Source organism: Hipposideros armiger, unplaced genomic scaffold (assembly GCF_001890085.2).
Source record: "Hipposideros armiger isolate ML-2016 unplaced genomic scaffold, ASM189008v1 scaffold_772, whole genome shotgun sequence".
NCBI classification, from domain to species: Eukaryota; Metazoa; Chordata; class Mammalia; order Chiroptera; family Hipposideridae; genus Hipposideros; species Hipposideros armiger.
In genome coordinates this window covers 111,227-128,072 of record NW_017732122.1, presented here as the reverse complement: position 1 = coordinate 128,072, position 16,846 = coordinate 111,227, and the positions used below count along the sequence as shown (strand labels likewise).

Here is a 16,846-nt window from a genome sequence, read left to right as displayed (position 1 = left end):
AGTGTGGGAGCCAAGAATGCATTGACTTTGTAGAAACCACTGAACACACCCCTTAGCTCCCTGTAACCCCACCCCACCCACCTAGAGCTGCACTGCCAGGGGCATTCTGGGCACCTGGGTGACTGGCACTGCCCCATAAGCTGCAGGGGTCTTTTACAGGAGCAGACAATCCCAATGATCTGGGGAAATTTTGGTGGTGGACACTGACCCCAAAACTGCACTGCAGTTACTCAGGTGCAGCTCTTGGGAATTTGCAAGCCTGAGGCCATGGCTGACTACAGTGTTCTCAGGACACTGTGCAAGGTGGTCACAAGCCAGGCACTGGTGTTAGAACTGAATCTGCATTAACTTTGTTAAAACCACTGATCACATCTTGTGACTTTCTTGAACTCCACCTGGCCTAGCTACTGCTGCATCACAGAGGGCACTCTCAACACTGGGTCAACCAGCCCAGCACATGCACCTCAGGATGCTTTTTCAATGGCCTTACAGGCAACTGGCAGGTGGCAATAGGCCTAAGGGGCCCTGGGCCTTTTGTTAAACTGCCTCAGGCTCACTATTGATGGCAGCCAGCTCAGTTCACAGTGAAGCCACCTACACATACTACACATACTACAGGCAGCAACCAACCATATACAGCTTTGACATTCCTACCAGGTAGGTGTGGGCTAGAAACAGTCAAGGCAGAAATTGTCCTGCATGGGAGCCCCACCCAAGAGACCCAGAAACAACACACCCAGAGGCCAACTTCAGACCATACCAGAGCACTACCTGATTAGACCCACAAGTGACACACTCAAAGAGTGTCTCAACAGGCACAAGAGCCTGCATGGACGAAGCCCCTCTGAGGGGTCAACCCCACAGAGCAGCTCATAACCTGTGAGTGTAGCCAATCCTCATAGCTAGTCAGCCTGGTAGTCAATCCCACCCACTGACATGGCAAAAACAAGCAAGGCTCAACTACAACAGGAGAACACACACAACACACAAGGGACACTCCTGGAACACACAAACAGAAGAATAAGGACACTGCACAATTGGACTACACAAGACACATACTGCATAAGGTCACCCAGCAAAGACTGAGGGACATAGGAAATCTACCTAATATATAGAAGCAAACACAGAGAGGCAACCAGAATGAAGAAAAAAAAATCATGTCCCAAATAAAAGAACAGGAGAAACCACCAGAAATGGAACTGAATGAAATGGAGGAAACCAACCAAAGCTTAAAAGACTGCTTATAAAAATGCATAAGGAACTTAGTGAGAATTTCAGGAAAGAGATAGCAAATATAAGAAAGGAGGTAGAAACCATAAAAAAGAACCAGTCAGAAATAAAGAATACAATAACTGAAATGAAGAAGCAGAGGAATGTCATCAGTGATTTAGAAGACAAGGCAGTAGAATACACCCAATCAGAACAACAAAAAGAAAAAAAATGAAGACAGTTTAAGGGACCTGTGGGACAACATCAAGTGTAACGACACTTGCACCTTGCATCATAGGAGTACCAGAAGGGGAAGAAAGGGAGCAAGGGATCAAAAGCCTATTAGAAGAAATAATTACTGAAAACTTCCCCAGCCTGGTAAAGGAAATAGACTACAAACCCAGGAAGCACAGGGAGTCACAAACAAGATGAATTTAAACAGGCCCACACAAAGGCACGTCATAGTTAAAATGACAAGGGTTAGAAAAAGAGAGAATCCTAGAAGCAGCAAGAGAAAGACAACTAGTTACTTACAAGGGAGCTCCCATAAAATTGTCAGCTGATTTCTCAACAGAACTTTGCAGACCAGAAGGGAGTCACAGGAAATGTTCAAACTGATGAAAAATAAGGGCCTACAACCAAGCATACTCTACCCAACAAGGCTATCATTTAAAATTAAAGGAGAGAGAATGAGCTTCCCAGATAAGAAAAAACTAAAGGAATTCATTACCACCAAGCCAGTATTACAAGAAATGTGAAAAAGACTTCCTTAAGCAGAAGAAAGGGGAAAACAAACAAATTAACTAACAAAGATAAAAAAATCTGATTAATAAAATGGCGATAACTATGTGCCTATCAATAATCCCTTAAATGTAAATGAAATGTAAATGCTCCAATCAAAAGTCATTGGGTAGCTGAGTGGATAAGAAAGCAAGACCCATGCATATGCTGTATACAAGAGACACACTTCAGGTCAAAAGACACACACAGACTGAAAATAAAATGATGGACAAAGATATTTCATGCAAATGGAAACAAGAAAAAAGCTGGAGTAGCAATACTTACATCAGACAAAATATAGACTTTAAAACAGAGACTATAATAAAAGACAGAGAAGGACATTACATAATAATATAGGAATCAATCCAACAAGTGGATATAACCTTAGTAAATATCTATGCACCCAACATAAAAGCTACTAAATATATAGAGCAAATATTGATACACATAAAGGCAGAAATCAACACTAACACGATCATAGTAGGGGACTTTAAAACCACACTGACACCAATGGACAGATTTTCCAGACAGAAACTCACACCAAAACAGAGGCGTTAAATGACACACTAGACGAGATGGATTTAGTGGATTTTTTTTTTGAGCATTGTACCCCAAATCAGGAGAATATATATTCTTTTTAAGTGCACGTGTAACATTTTCCAAGATATACCACATGTTAGGCTACAAAACAAGTCTCAATAAATTTAAAAAGTTTGAAATCATATCAAGCATCTTCTCTTACCATAGTGGTATGAAACTACAGAAATCAATTACAAGTAAAAATACTGAAAAACACACAAACACATAGAGAATAAATAACATGCTACTAAATAATGAATGGGTCAACAATAAGATCAAGGAAGAAATCAAAACATACCTGAGACAAGTGAAAGTGAAAACACAACAACCCCAAATATATGGGACAGTGAAAGCAGTCCTAAGAGGGAAATTCATAGCAATGCAGGTCTACCTAAACAAACAAGAAACATCTCAAATCAACAGTCTACCTTTACACATAAACAAAATGAAAAATAAAAATCATATGGTCATATCAATAGATACAGAAACAGCTTTTGATTAAATCCGCATATATTTATGATAAAAACTATCAGCAAAGTGGGAATAGAGGGCACATATCTCAACATAATAAAGGCCATATATGACCAACCCACAGCTAACATCATACTCAATGTGGAAAAGCAAAAACCATTCCCCTTAAAATCAGGAACAAGACAAGGACGTCCACTTTCACCACTTTTATTCAACATGAGACTGGAAGGTCTAGCCACAGCAATCAGACAAGAAATAGAAATAAAAGGCATCCAAACTGAAAACGAGGAAGTAAAACTGTCATCATTTGCAGATGGCATGGTACTATGTATAGAGAACCACAAAGATTCCATCAAAAATTTATTAGGATTTTTAAATGAATTTAGTAAAGTACCAGGATACAAAATTAATATTCAGAAATCAGTTGCATTTTTATACACCAATAATGAACTATCAGAATGAGAAATTAAGAAATCAATCCCATTTATAGTTGCATAAAAAAAAAAATAAAATAGGAGCAAATTTAACCAAGGAAGGAAAAGGCCTGTATTGAAAAACTTTAAGAGAGAAATTCAAGAAGACACAAATAAATGGAAACATATACCATGCTCATGGATAGGAAGAATTAATATAGTTAAAATGTCAATAATACCCAAAGCAATATATAGATTTAACGCAATCCATATCAAAATACCAATAACATTTTTCACAGAGATAGAGCAAATAATTCTAAAATTTATGTGGAACTATAAAAGACGCTGAATAGCCATGGAAATCCTGAGAAAGAAGTACAAAGCTGGAGATATCATGCTCCCTGATATCAAATTATGATACAAGGCTATAGTAATCAAAACAGCATGGTTTTGGCATAAAAACAGGCACATAGATCAATGGAACAGATAAAGACAGCCCAGAAATAAATTTATGCCTATATGGTCATTTAATCTATGACAAAGAGGTAAAGTCTATTAAATGGTGTGGGAAAACTGTACAGATACATGTAAAAAAATGAAACTGGATCACCTTTTTATGCCACATGCAAGAATAAACTTAAAATGGATTAAAGACTTAAATGTAAGACCTGAAACCATAAAACTCCTAGAAGAAACTATAGGGAGTAAACTCTTGGGCATTACCCTTAGGAATATTTTTACTGATATAGCTCCTTGGGCAAGGTAAACAAAAGAAAAAATAAACAAGTATGACTATATCAAACTAAAAAGTTTTTCACATCTAAGGAACCCATCAACAAACAAAAAAGCCTCCTACTGAATGGGAGAAGATATTTATCAATGATATGTCTGACAAGGGGTTAATATCCAAAATTTATGAAAAACTCATACAACTCAACACCAAAAACAAACAAACAATCCAATTTAAAAATGGGCAGAAGACATGAAGAGAGAGTTCTCCAAAGAGGACATACAGATGGCCAATAGACATATGAAAAGATGCTCAACATCAGTAATCATCAGAGAAATGCAAAAAAATCCCACAATGAGATACATCACCCCTGTCAGAACGGCTATCATCAATAAATCAACAAAGTGCTGGCAAGGGTGTGGAGAAAAGGGAACCCTTGTGCACTGTTGGTGGGATTGTAGATTTGTGCAGCCACTATGGAAAACAGCATGGAGTTTCCTCAGAAAATTAAAAATAGAACACTTTACCATCCAGCAATTTCACTCCTGGGTATTTATCCAAAGAAATCCAAGACACTAATTAAAAAAAAATACATGCACCCCTATGTTTACAGCAGCACTGTTCACAATAGCTAAGATATGGAAACAACTGAAATGCCCATCAATAGATGATTGGATAAAGAAATTGTGGTATATTTATATAATGGAGTATTACTCTGCCATAAAAAAGGAAATAGTACCAGTTGCAACAACATGGATGGACCTAGAGGATATTATGCTAAGTGAAATAATTCAGACTGAGAAAGACAAATACCATATGATCTCACTTATACGTGGAATGGGAAGAACAGAATAAATGAGCAAACAAAACATTAAATAGACTCATAGACCCAGAGAAAAAATGATGGTTGCTAGATGCAAAAGGGGTTCGGGGATAGGGGAGAAGGTGAAGGGATTAGAAAGTCGAAATGAGTAGTCACAAAATTGTCATGGTGATGTGAAATACAGTATGGGGAATATGTTCAATAATGTTGTAAAGATTATGTAGTGTGTCAGATAGGGGTACTGGACTTATCGGTGGAACTACTTCATAGATTATATAAATGCCTAATCGGTGCACTGTACACCTTAAACTAATATAAAATAATATCAAATGTCAACTATAATTAAATATGTATTTATCTAGTCACAGGATGTAAAGTACAGCATAGGGAATATAGTCCATGGCATTGTAATAGCTATGTACAATGTCAGAGGGATAGTAGACTTTTTTGGGTTATGACTTTGTGAGGGGTGTAGATGTCTAATCATTCTGTTGTTTTTTTACACCTGAAACTGATTTAAAAAATGCAACTCAAACCATGTGATTCTCCTGTTCAAAATTTACTGCTTCTCATTTCATTTGAATAAAATTCTAGGTCCTTACTCTGACATACAGGGTCCTATATGAATTTATCCTGCCTATTTCTCCACTGTTTTTTCCCTATTCATTTTCCCAATAGTTAGTACCCTTCAGCAATAGTTAGATTTCTTGTTGCTCTAACAGACCACATTCATTTAGCTCTGAGACTTTCATACCTGCTGTTCCTTCTTCCTGGAGGACTGTTGCCCCCAGTCTTTGCACAGCTATCATCACTTATAGCTTTGCTTTAATGCCACCAAGGACTTCCCAGACCACCTTACATAAAATAGCAGCATCTCCTCTCCCATCATTCTCTATGCTTTATTTTGTCTCATAGCACTTTCCTCTAGCTTAATTTATATTATTATTAGTTTGCTTGTCTATTCTCCCACTAGAATGTAAACTCCATGAGGACAGGGACATTGTCTTTCCCCCTGTTTTAGCCCTTGCATCTTGAAGAATGTCTGGCACATAGAGTTAGCATTAATCATTCTTGACATGTATAAGCAAAAAGTGTATATTTAGGCACTTCCAAATGGCTTTCTCTTTTGTAAGAGAGAAAACTTTTGGTAATGTTTAGTGTGAATCCCTGTCCCATCCCCAGAAAAATTGGGTTAACATCACACAGAACGAAAGACCATCTTGTTTTTCCTTTTCATTGCATGAATTAAAGTTAACAGGTAGATGACCAACAGATGACCAAGTTCAAATGCACAGAACAAAACAGTGAGTCTTTCACAATTCATCAGCCAAATGTAACTATCTTGTCATGTCCAGTAGCATTTACATTACCATTATCTCCTTTCTTTCATCGTGCTCTCCTGCTCCCTATGGCAGTTCATTTGAAATTGCAAACCCACAGACACCAGTGGCAGATGGTAATGGCTGACAAACAGCAGGTATGTTGCTCTATGTCACCCTGTAATTTAATGTACCAGTAGAATACATGTCTGATGATTTATACATTGATAAATCACAAGGACTGCCTGGGTGCATATTGAGAAGGTAGCATTAGAATCCACAAAGATGACTGTCCAAAGTACAAACCAATATGCATTTAATAAATAAAACTGGAGCTACTGATGCTTCATTGTACTCAAAACCAAAACCAAAACAAACCCACAGGCTTTAACAACCAAAGATTGGTGGATCTGGATAAGATCAGGTAGCTTCTTGTCTAAATTGCTTTATGTGTATATGAGGAGTCTAAAGTAAAAAAGTTAAGAAACCTGCCCAGAGTGGCACACCAGCCAAGACTGTGTCCCTATGTGTTGGATCATATACAATTCCAAGACATCATGGTACCTATTTAATGACTGACTTCCACCAGGGTATTTTCCCATTGAATTACATGCCCATGAACTGTTATTCCCTATTCCTTGCCCCATATTCATTTTATGCTACCTGTATTAAATTACTTTGACTTTGGATTTCATTAACATAGACTCATAAGGCATGGAAGAAATTGTTTGTCCTGGTCCCCATTTCTACAGATATTTGGCAACACCATATTTTTCATGCGGCTTCTAACTATTAAAACCCTTAATCATACTGACTTAGTGTGGCATTTCCTTTGCACTCATAAGCAAAAAATAGCTGCACTGAGTTCACTTTATAAATTATGTCAGGCCATACCCCCATTTCTTTACAACTAGCTAAGAGGCAGTATGCATGGTGGTTGAAGCACAGATCCTAAAGTTGCATCCCAGAGCTTTACCCACATTTTGGTTTTCAGCACTCACTAGTTTTGTGATCTTAAGAAAGGATCTTAATCTTTCTATGTCTCAGTTTTCATAGTTATAGAATTGGGATAATAATAGTACTTACCTCATGGGACTTGCAAGGATTAATTTGATTAATGAATATAACACATTTAGAACACTGTCTGGCCCATACTAAGTCCCACATATATGTTGCCATAAAAAGGAAAATCTTTAGGTAAAGAAATACCTTCAAAAGAGTCTTCATTCTACTACTCTTAAGTATTTACTGCAAGGAATGTAGCATGTTTTATTTAGATTGACTTTCCAGGGTACACCTAAGCAGTAAACATAATTACTGACATTTCCGCAAAACTGTAACAAATGGATTCAGTTATAAAATAATCCTACATTTTTTGCACTATTACCAAAACCAGAAGCACAAACATAAGGCAAAAAGCAGAAATTAATGCAATGTCTTCATCATTTCAACATCTTAAGAAATATGTTTGAACAATTTGAAAATGAGTCCTGTTTAATATTTTGGCAACAATTTAAAGGCAGTAATGGTTGCTTGCCAAATCATCAGAAGAGTTGTTTCAGTAAATGGACAATTTCACATTTGACAAAACTTACAGTTATGTTTAAATTTTCTCCAAGTAAAATTTTAGTAAAAGAATAAATGTCAAATTAATTTACAAAATTCTTTTGTTAGTTTGTGAAAACAAGCTGCCAGGAAGCCCCATTTTATAGAGAGAGTTTGAGAAGGAGAAAAACTGGGGCACAGAGAATTCAGAAACTTTCTAAATTCTTATGGTTTGTGAAAAAATCACATCTGGGACTCAGAAAGCCCAGCCTATTTCTAAAGTATGACAAACAGATAAGACCATGGACTCTGAAGCTAAAATTCCTAACTTCAGATCCTAGCTGTGTGACCTTAAACAAGTTAGTTCACCTCTCGGCCTCAATTTATAGGAAAACCTCAATTTCCTTTCCTGTAAAATGAAGATAATATTAGTACCTATATCTAGGGTTGTTATAAGAATGAAATGAGATAGTACAAGAATTTATATGTCAGACCTTTATTTTTCAAAGGAATTAAGATTAAAAACCTCAAAGCAAAAGAGAAGAAGGAGGAGGAGAAGGAGAAAAAGGAAAAGAAGAAAAGGAAGGAAGGAAGAAAGGGAGGGAGGGAGGAAAGCCGAGCATATTCCAGGGTGTCCTAGGTGATTCCGCAGCAATAGACTCCATGCAAGTAACTGATTGAGAATGTGCTCCCAGGAGACACTGGAAGGAAAGGGGAGGAAGCAGGACTGGGAAGGTGAGGAAGCTGACTAAGAATGTGATTTTAGGCAAATTCTTCGTCTCAGCCTGGCTCTGCAGGGGAGCTACAGAGTATAAATGACACTTCTGAGTTTATCCCAGTTCAGGCAAGAGCTTTCATACTCCTTTGACTGTCAGTCATTGACTGAAATGCTTGCAAACCTCTCCAGCAGTCAATGATCATTCTCCAAATTCTCCAGAGTCACGGGTGGGGAAGTTAGAAAGAAATGCTCAGAGAGAAAGCACAGAAATTATTAAAAGACTCTGAGGGACCTAAGTGGAACACTACAGTGTCTACTACACAGGGTTTGCCCCATTCTCCCAGCAAAAGTCTGGTGATGGGCTTGTTGGTTGGCTGCCAGTGGAGGCCGAGTGCAAAGAAAGGGAAGACCCAGCAGAGAAGATGAGTTCTGAATGTATTCATTGTTCGTAAGCATAGACACCTAAACCCAAGTATGTCTAAGATTTCATAAATAGTAATTTGAGTGATTTAAATGGCTTCCATGACCTGTCAGAACAATGAGAAACTTTCAGTAGATAACCAACTAACATGCTTTTTGATTTTCAATGAGAAGTTTTAATTCATCTGATTCTCCCATTTTCTTTTTTTATAAGCTCAGAGAGGGAGTGATGTTAATTTTGTCTTGTGTATAACATTTCATTAGGTGATCTGTCACACTCCTTACACTCTACATGCTAATAAAACTCATGCAGATTGCGTGTTTTGGTATTTAGTAAGTGGCATCTATATTTACATATTATTGTATGTATAAATACTATGTTTATAAATACTTGTATTTGTATACTTGTATACAAGCATCTATGCACTTCTCATTTACATCAACATTCACAGATGTGTGGAAAGACACAACACAGGCCAGAGTGCAATTCAAGATGAACTTTCTGAATTCAACTTCTGGTTATCAATCTGCTTATCAAATTATAGGTGCATAATGCTCTGCAAGCTAACGTTTCTTACCTAACCTAGACATTCACCAGGCAAATTACAAAAGCAGTTAGTTGTTTCCTTTATGGGAAGAGCTTCTGGCAAACTCTAAAATGTCAAGTCATAAAATAGCTAAGGAAATCTAGTTTAAACTTGAACTTTTTGCGTTACCATTAAGATGAGATTAAGTTTAACTTCAGTGAAATCAGGTGAAGATACTTATGTGAATGGCTTCATCATCACAGAATAAATGTAAGCTGTCTGGTCACAAACATAGTATAATGGAAGCAGAAGACCTAAGTTGGAAACCAAGCTCTGACACTCACACTGCAGATGTGATTTAGGTCAAGTTCATTATTCAGAGCCTCATTTATAAAGGGATAATAATGATATAGGGCAATTACTAGAATAAAATGAGATGATATATGAAAAAGCATGTTTTGAACTGTAAAGTTTGACATAATTGGAAAGTTTTGGTTTTTTAAAATTAGTTTATTGGGGTTACAATGGTTAGTAAAGTTACATAAGTTTCAAGTGTACAATTCTGTAATACATCATCTGTATATCACATTGTGTGTTCACCATCCAGAGTTAGTTCTCCTTCCATCACCATATATTTGATCCCTCTTACCCTCATCTACCACCCACCTCCCCTTTTACCCTTTGGTAATCACTAAACTATTGTTTGGGCCTATCAGTTTTTGTTTTCTTATTTGTTTATCTTGTTCCTTTGTTGTTTTCAGTTTTATATCTCACATGTCAGTGAAATCATATGGTTCTCGACTTTTTCTGTCTGACTTATTTGCTTAGCATAATAATCTCAAGACCCATTCATGTTGTTGCAAATGGCACTATTTCATCTTTTCTTATGGCAGAATGGTATTCCATTGTGTATATATACCACATCTTCTTTATCCAATCATATATAGAAGGACACTTTGGTTGTTTTCATGTCTTGGCCTCTGCAAATAAAGCTGCACTGAACATTGGAGCACATATATCTTTACGGAGAAATGTTTTCAGAGTTTTTGGGTAAATACCCAGGAGAGGGATTGCTGGGTCATATGGTAATTCTATTCTTAATTTTTTGAGGAACGCCAACACTGTCTTCCATAGCAGCTACACCAATCTGCATTTCCACCAAGTGTATAAGGGCTCCTTTTCTCCACAGCCTCTCCAACAATTCTTATTATTTGTCTTGTTGATAATAGCCATTCTAATGGTGTGAGGTGATATCTTATTGTGGTTTTGATTTGCATTTCTTTGACAATTAGTGATGTTGAGCATATTTTCATATGTTTATTGGCCATTTGTATGTCCTCTTAGGAGAAACGTCTATTTAGGTCCTCTGCCCATTTTTTTAATTGGATTCTTTGTTGTTTTGCTGTTGTGTTGTTTGAGTTCCTTATTTATTTTGAATATTAACCCCTTGTTGGAGGCATTGTTTGCTAATATCTTCTCCCATTCAGTTGGTCGCCTCTTTATTTTGTTGTTGGTTTCTTTTGCTGTGTAGAAGCTTTTTAGTTTGATATAGTCCCATTCATTTATTTTAGCTTTTACTTCACTTGTCTTTGAAGTCAAATTCATAAAATGCTCTTTGAACCCAAGGTCCATAAGTTTATTTCCTTTGTTTTCTTCTATGCAGTTTATTATTTCAGGTCTTATGTTTAGGTCTTTGATCTGTTTTGAGTTAATTTTGGTCCATGGTGACAGATAGCAGTCTACTTACATTCTTTTGCATGTAGCTGTCCAATTTTCCCAGCACCATTTATAGTAGAGGCTTTCTTTTCTCCATTGTATGTTTTTGGCTCCTTTGTCAAAAATTATCTGTCCATATTTATGTGGGTTTATTTCTGGGTTTCAATTCTGTTCCATTGGTCTGTGTGTCTGTTTTTCTGCCAATACCATACTGTTGATTACTGTTGCTCTGTAGTACAAGCTGAAGTCAGGGAGTGTGCTACCTCCAGCATTATTCTTTTTTCTTAGGCTTGCTTTGGCTATTTGGAATCTTTTGTGGTTCCATAAGAAAAATTTTAGGGTTATAGTAGCCATAGTCATAATCAAGGTCAAACTGATAATGGATACAGAGACACCTAGCCCCCAATACTAATTTACTTATATTCTTCAGGTGGCAGCTCCGATATTGTTAGATACATTCATTCTATTGAAATAGAGACAATACTGCATATCTATAAAATTCACAATGAAAAGAAATATCTTTAAAAATTTGTGTTATTTTTAGCATTTTCTACTATATTATGCCTGTTATTTCCAAAGTACTATAATATATATCTTGGTAATGACAGTGCCTGTATCTATTTTTTTCTCAACCAGTAAAAGACATTCTGGAGGAGTTGAAATTTCAGTATCTGTTTAACTAATGTATCTTGATATATGTAAATACTCTTCTACTTTCCATATCTGACCCAGATAGCAGGTGATCGGGGTGATATTTTCCTGATATTTTAGTGTTGTGGGGCTTTAGAAATTGACTTAATTATACAAGTATCAAACACCAAGCATGCAAGGTCATTGAGTATTTTTCTAAACTTCTGTAAACTCATTTGCCCAGGGCCAGTTTTGCCCTGTTGATTTTCTAGCCTGAATCCAGTGTGGTAGTTTGACACGCAGTATCTGTGCACAGTTGGACAGGTTAGTTAGCTTCTCTAAGCTTCTGTTTCTTTATCCATAAGCATGAGAAATTAAATATGCACTTCACAGGGTTAGATGCTATAAATGAAAGGACTATCCTGGTCTTTGGCACACAGTAGACATTTAATAAATGTTTCTTTTCTTTTTTCCTATTCTTATTTTTTCTCCTCCTCTTTCTCATACTTTCTCCTTTTCTTTCCCTTCATTACAGTTGGTCATAGCTCCTCATCCTCTACTTTTTAATTTATTTTAAACCTGATATTTAAATCTGTCATATTCTCACATCAGAAATACCATAGGATATTGTGGCTTATGGACTACCTGCTACCTAGCTGAAGGGTCAAGGAAACCTTACACTTATTCTTAGAAGAAAGCAACAGTGAGTGTTACTCTCAAAAGTTGAGAACTGTCCTTCAAAAAGCAGTTAGAGTGATGTGGCAACTAACACCTCTATTTATATGCACAGTCCTTGAGAAGAGTGACAGTGTCAATACCAAATTATGAGAAAACTGCTTGGCAACACCAGGGATCATTCCATCCATTTATCTTGTGTCATTCATCACTGGTCACTGGCCTAGTGTTGGCTGTCAGGTTTAACCCTGAGGTATATTCTACTCAAGTATAAACAATAGAAGGCTTTGAGATCAATAAATGAAGATATTTATTATAAAATAATAAGAAGAAAAATTTAGAAGATTGTTCTTTGCTTCCTAAAATGTCAGTCAAGAAAACATTCTTTGAGCTATGAATAGGATGTTCTTCCAAAGAGTTTTTATTATGATTTACACAATTAGTTACTTAGAACAAGAATGATTATATATTATTATTACAATTCCTCCCCTAATTTTCAGTAGGTCTGCTTAGTTTCTTTAAGTCTTTGTTCTGCGATGCTAAAATAATATTCATAGCATCATAAAATCTAAATATTAAAGGGAACTTGGAAGTCATTTAGTCCACTTAATTTAAGAAATTTTTCTACAGCACTTCTGAAAAATGGCCATGCAGCTAACTTCATGTGCTTTCATAATTATGTTCTTTCTGATATTCATCCACAATCTGCATCTTATTTAAGAATGGGTCCAAATACTTAGATTTTAGAAGAGAAACACATCTTAGAGATGATTGCATCTACAAGTTTCAATAATTTCTACCAGGATCATCTTCCTCTCCCTGCTCTGATCTCTCCCCCCAATGAACTTTTTTTTTAACCATATCTCTGGTTCAGGTGGTGGCATCAGCCATGAAAAAAGTCAGAAATTCAGCAGGTTCTAAGTCCTTTTATTTGATTTTCATATCCAACTAGTGTATGGACAGGACTTTGGAAAATGTTGACACAAATCTGGAAAATAACATTTCAAGAGTTAAGGTATGAAGAGAAACCCAAAAAGGAGAGTGAGAAAAAATAGTCAGAGAGGCAGTAAACCCAGGAAGAACAAGCCATAGAAGGCAAAGATTAAGAGAGTGGTTAGCAGCTTGAAGTGTACAAATAATTCATTTTTGATGAGGGCTATATGATGGCTGTTGGATTTTGCATTTTGGAAATTATGAGTGATCATTCTTGAGATAGTTGCTGTGATGAAATCCAGTTACAAATTGGTTCCAAGGAGCTGAAGAGTGAAGGAATAAAGGCAGAAAAAGTTTTGACTTTTCTCACCAACAGCTTGGCTGAAAAGAATAGAGAGGCAGTGTGGGAGTAGAATCAAGGGATATATGAGTGTGTGTGTGTGTGTGTGTGTATTTATATATGTAATGAAATTACATATCATTATATATAATTTAAATAATATATGTATGCATTACATATTATTTATATATTAGCTATTTATAAATTTTATGTATTTCTTTTTAAATTGGATGTACTCATGTCCACTTATAGGCTGAAGAGAATGGGAGTAAATAAGGAACAACTTAAGAAATAAAAGAGATAGAGGAAGTATTTGAGGATGATCATGAAAGTAAATGGTATAAGATGAGACTGAGAACATACAAGGTACAAGAGCTGACAGGAGTGGGAATCCCGACTAGTGTAAGTCTGGAGGGAAGGAATAAAAGATATATAGGGATATAGATTATTTGGCCTTTAGCTGAAAAAAAAAGAGGTTATTTTTAAAAATGTGTTTAGATGCCTATTAATGCAGAAAAGTTTCCTAATTCATATCAGAAGAATTGAATTTTCAAAATGAAAATGCCTTGATGTCCTCTTGGGATGTGAGAGATGAAATTCTAATACAGCATAGCCTGGGTGGTTCTCAAACTTTGTGGCCCCAGGACCCCTTTATACTCTTAAAACAATATCGAAGGCTCAAAGAGTTTCTGTTTATGTGGGTTATAATTACAGGTATCTGCCATATTAGAAATTGAAACAAAAATTTAGGAAATATATTTTTAATTTATTTAAAAATAACAATGATAAACTAATTAAATGATAACAAAATTACATACTTTTATGAAAAATAATTGCTCTAAAAAAATTAGTAAGAGCTGTCTGTTGGTGGATGCGGCCAAGTAAGCATTGCTCAAGTCTCCCCTTCCGTGGCCAGCCTGTCTAAGCCAGAGTGTCCCATAGAGCCAGAACAGCTGCAGAAGCTCTTCATTAGAGGTTTCAATTTGAAACAACTTATGAGAGCCTGAGGAGTCATTTCGAACAATGCAGAATGCTCACAGACTGTGTGGCGATGACAGATCCAAACACCAAGTGTTCCAGAGGTTTTGGGTTTGTCATTAGTGCCATCACGGAGGCAAGGCAACCCGAGGTGGATGGAGAAGTTGTGGGACCAAAGAAGGCTGTCTCAAGAGAAGATTCTCAGAGACTTGATGCCCACTTAACTGTGAAAAAGATTTTTGTTGGTTGTATTAAAAAAGACACTGAAGAACATCACCTAAGAGAGTATTTTGAACAGCATGGAAAAATTGAAGTGGCTGAAATCATGACTGACTGAGGCAGTGGCAAGAGAGGCTTTGCTTTTGTAACCTTTGATGACCATTTCATTCAGAAATACCATCCTGTGAATGGCCACAACTGTGAAGTAAGGAAAGCCCTGTATAACCAAGAGATGGCTAGTGCTTCATCCAGTCAAAGAAGTTGAAGTGGTTCTGGAAACTTCGGTGGTGGTCGTGGAGGTGGTTTTGGTGGGAATGACAACTTTGGTCATGGAGGAAACTTCAGTGGTCAAGGTGGTTTTGATGGCAGTTGTGATGGTGGAGGATATGGTGGCAGTGGAGATGGTTATACTGGATTTGGTAATGATGGAAGTAATTTTGGCAATTATAACAATCAATCTTCAAATTTTCTACCCATGAAAGGAGGAAACTTTGGAGGTAGATGCTCTGGCCCCTGTGGTGGTGGAGGAGGCCAATCCTTTGCCAAACCACAGAACCAAGGTGGCTATGGTGGTTCTAACAGCAGTAGTAGCTATGGCAGTGGCAAGAGGTTTTAACTACCACCAGGAAACAAAGCTTAGCAGGAGAGGAGAGCCAGAGAAGTGACAGGGAAGCTACAGGTTACAACAGATTAGTGAACTCAGCCAAGCACAGTGGTGGCAGGGCCTAGCTGCTACAAAGAAGACATATTTTAGACAATAGTCGTGTGTATGGGCAAAAAACTCAAAGACTGTTTTTGTAACTAATTGTGTAACAGTTTATTTTAGTTTTTGTTCTGTGGAAAGTGTAAAGCATTCTAATAAAGGGTTTTAATGTAGTTTTTTTTTTGCATCCATGCTGTCAATTGTTAAATGTAATAGTCTGATTATGATGCTGAATAAATATGTCTTTAAAAATATTAGTGAGAAAAGTGCTACTGTTTTTCATTTTTGCAAATCTCTCTATAGTTGGTTTTTTTTGGTCTTTTTTTTTCATTAATTTCAGGTATACAAAACAATGTAATAGTATACATTTCACCCCTCACAAAGTGATAACCCCCTCCCCCAATCTATTGCCCTTCTGACATCATATATATCTATTATAATTCCATTGACTCTATTCCCTATACTATACTTCATATCCTGTGACTATGTATTAAATTATAGTTGAAATACAATATTATTCAGCTTCAGCATGTCTTGTTAGGGAGACCACTTCATGGATGGTATAGATGCTTGACCACTGCACTGTACACCTATAATTGTTCTAATAGAAGACAGCTGGGTTCCCATACCTAACTCTGTATTTAGTCTGTTGTAATATCTCATGTCATGTAGCTTCAAGAAAATTCACTATGTGCTACTAAGAAAATGACAGCAGAAAAGGCAAATAATTTTTAATTATATTATGGAAATAGTTATTTTCCTTACATACTCCTTAAAACAGTAATAGTAACCCTCCAGGAGTCCCCAGAGCACACTTGGAGAACCGTTGTTCTTTGGCTTGGACAAAACAGAGTGGAATTGCTGTGCATAATAGAAAAGGAGGAATTTGGGGTTTCTGGAAGGGGCATTTCTGGAGAGAAGTGAGAAAAATTAGGAAAATACATCAAAGAGAGGTGGTAGTCAGGTTCTGAGTGAGTACTGGGGAGAAAGATCTGAGAAAATGGCATCAAGCTGGAACTTTAGGGGGCTAATGGTGAGTATGGAATTCCAGGTTATAAGGAATGGACAATGAGCTTTAGGATAGTGATGTCTAATATTCAATTTTTTAAATAGTCCCT

General features: G+C 36.6%; 1 pseudogene; it reads left to right on the top strand.

Annotated features, from left to right (window-relative positions):
- Positions 1 to 562: 562 nt before the first annotated feature.
- On the top strand, positions 563 to 15,641 carry LOC109373995 (heterogeneous nuclear ribonucleoprotein A1-like; annotated as a pseudogene).
- The last annotated feature ends 1,205 nt before the right edge of the window (positions 15,642 to 16,846 follow it).